At 46.5% G+C, this 2,862-nt stretch overlaps 1 protein-coding gene across 1 annotated transcript in view; it reads left to right on the top strand.

Moving 5' to 3' along the window:
• The window catches only part of GPC5 (glypican 5), a 1,348,699-nt gene that overhangs the window by 341 nt on the left and 1,345,496 nt on the right, over positions 1–2,862 (top strand). The window lies entirely within an intron of this gene.

The following is a 2,862-nucleotide window of genomic DNA, read 5'->3' as shown; positions in this document are numbered from 1 at the left end:
TTTTTATTTTATTTTTGAGAGACAGAGAGAGACAGCTGGAGCAGGGGAGGGTCAGAGAGAGAGGGAGACACAGAATCCGAAACAGGCTCCAGGCTCTGAGCTAGCTGTCAGCACAGAGCCTGACGCGGGGCTCGAACCCACGAACCGTGAGATCTGACCTGAGCCGAAGCCGGATGCTTAACCGACTGAGCCACCCAGGTGCCCCAAAAGGACCTTTAAAAGACACTTTCACTAAGTTTTTTTTTTTCTGAATAAAATAAACAAGAGCAATGGGCACCTTGACTACTACTTAGGAAATAAAATCAGAACACAAGGAAATCTGTATTTCTAATCACATTTACACCTTCTCTCCATTTTTACATTTCTCATCCAACATCCTTAGGAGCTCAGTAGGCTTAAAAGAATTGGAGCAGAGTAAAGAACAAAGGTGAGGAGAATCTGAGAAACGACTTGAATGACTGTTCTCACCATTTTAATAATTTCAAATTGGGTAACATAGTTTTCAGAAGATGAAAACGTCGCAAATATTGAAAGAAACTATAAAAAGTTGTTCTACCTGCTTCTATTATAAAAATGGCATTTTGGCTAGACTTCTCGGGAATTAACCACTTGTGGGCAGTAAATGAAGAAAGCACTAAAAATATTAACTTTCAAGAAAAACGAGTATCAAATTTAAATGTATTAGCTTTAGTCACCGAAAGCCCATGTGCCAAATAAGTACATTTATTACGTGGAATATTTGTATTCTTGCATGCAAATGACTACTTATATTCACTATCGGTCTCTCTTGAGGTTGAGGACGCCATTAGAAAATCGGATGCCCAACTACTGTACTCAATCACGCTGAATGTTACAGATCATACACAAACACAAAACCAAGGGAAAGCAGTTCTGAAGCACATAGTAGGTGTGGTTTACTCAGGTCGGGGATGAGTTTGTTCTAGTGCGGAGACGTAGCAGTGTCAAAAGAAATGGTTTAATATTTCACTTACCTATTCAACTAAAACAATGACTAACAATTTGAAGACAAGAATGGTTTTAGTCAAGATGATTCTAATTCAAAATAATACTTTTTTCTTAATGCAAATATGAAAGGAATTTAGCCCTTCTCCCCCCCGCCCCCAGCAACACTGACGTCCCCAAGCATCCCCAAGCGTGTGACCCTGCACAGCCCCTGGTGTCTGTCTGTACCGCTAGGCTTCCTCCATCACACTGAGCCACAGAGGAAGAAAGGTTCTAGCAATGGGGAAAGAATCCAGAATGGCTCAGTAAAGAAGGTGCTTGCCATCCTGGCTCTATTTTGGGGGGTGGGGGGGGTCATATGTATCAAATGCAAATAAAGACACCATTTCAACTTCTCTACATGGCACAGCTTCAAGTTCCCCTCACATCCCCATAAAAAGGTATGCCAGTAAATGATACTCTGGAGAGTTCCTCTTCAAAAGAGATGAAATACACACAAGGTTCTAGGAATGTTAACACCTAATCAATGTGTTGCATTCAGCAGGTACCGGGAATACTGAGATATGAGAAGGGGGATGAAATTGAGGCCTTTACCGGGGAGCTGTCAACATTTCCTGAACATACCAGCCAAAATTACGGCATGGGGGAACAAAATCTAATAATGCAGGTGAGGGTTTCATTAAGCTCAATGCCTTGGCCCTGTCCCCCTCCGAACAAAGGCCGACTAACGTAGCAGTGTTAGCTACCGATACGTGAGGTTCAGGGGTTTTGTTTTGTTTTAATAAAAAGAATGCACTGAAAATAGGTTTATAACGGGGCACTAGTGTTTGAGGCAAGAACTGCCCTAAGCTTAGAATATCAGCTATGTCGTTTCAAGCAGTATTAAAAAAGCACCTTGTACTGAACAGGCATTCAAATCAACACTTGAAACATTCCAAATATAAAAGACTGGTCCTGTAAACTAACATGGATGTAGGGTTCCCGAATGCCCAGATTTTCCTTAGAGGATGAGGGGAGAACTGAGTTCATAACCAGCAAAGCAATCAAGCAAAATAGTTACAGTTCCATAGCGCTAAGAGCAAGTCGCTTCACCCTGAAAACTCAGCCAGAGGACGTATTTTAGAACCGGGCAACCTCTCTAAATTCTTTATTCAACCAGTAAACTCACAGCGCTCGTCTGAGTCTTGCCTTCACGGTCAGGGTGCATCGCTCCAGTAAGATCTTAGCTTCAAACACCTGCTACTGCGGCTAGGACCTAACCTTCCAGACCAAAGGTACACTGGAAATCCCACCAGCGCGGCAGGGGTGGGAGCAGGCAAACAGCCTACAAGCAGCAGAATCTACACCGGCTACGCTCAAAGTATTCCTTCCCCTTCAGTCTCTGGAATTTGTCTCAGCCAGGTGTGGTGGCTTCCCGATACATTCCGTTTTCATCGCCTGTTGCCGTCACATCTTTGAGGCGTCGGAACTACCCAGTCGTCTGAGAGACACACCGGGTACAGCGAGTCTCCCGCAAGGAGGGCTTGGTGCCAGGGCACACAGCGGAGAGTCACGCCAGTGTGGGTGTACGGGGTCCGAGTCCTAATGAAAGAGGAGGCCGGTTGCCCTTGTCAATGCCCCATTCTCCAGCAAAGGAGAAGGACACACGTTTGCATTTTTAGTAGCAAACTTGGAGCGACCAAGCCAACTTGGTCCACCCGAGAAAGCAGCGAGCCGAGACCCCCCGGCGGGGCGGGGGTGAAATTCCCACTCGGAACAGAAACGCAGTCAGGCCGCGCTGCCCCCGCTCTGCTGACCTCTCGCAACGCACCAGCGGAGCCCACGGAGCCGGTTGCGGGCGGCAGACGCCCAGAGCCTGGCTCCGCCGCAGGCGCCGTCAGGGAGTCCCCGCCGCTGCGC

Source organism: Suricata suricatta, chromosome 4 (assembly GCF_006229205.1).
Source record: "Suricata suricatta isolate VVHF042 chromosome 4, meerkat_22Aug2017_6uvM2_HiC, whole genome shotgun sequence".
Taxonomy (NCBI): domain Eukaryota; kingdom Metazoa; phylum Chordata; class Mammalia; order Carnivora; family Herpestidae; genus Suricata; species Suricata suricatta.
Note: the sequence above shows the minus strand (reverse complement) of the source record. Positions and strands in the feature narration are given on the sequence as shown.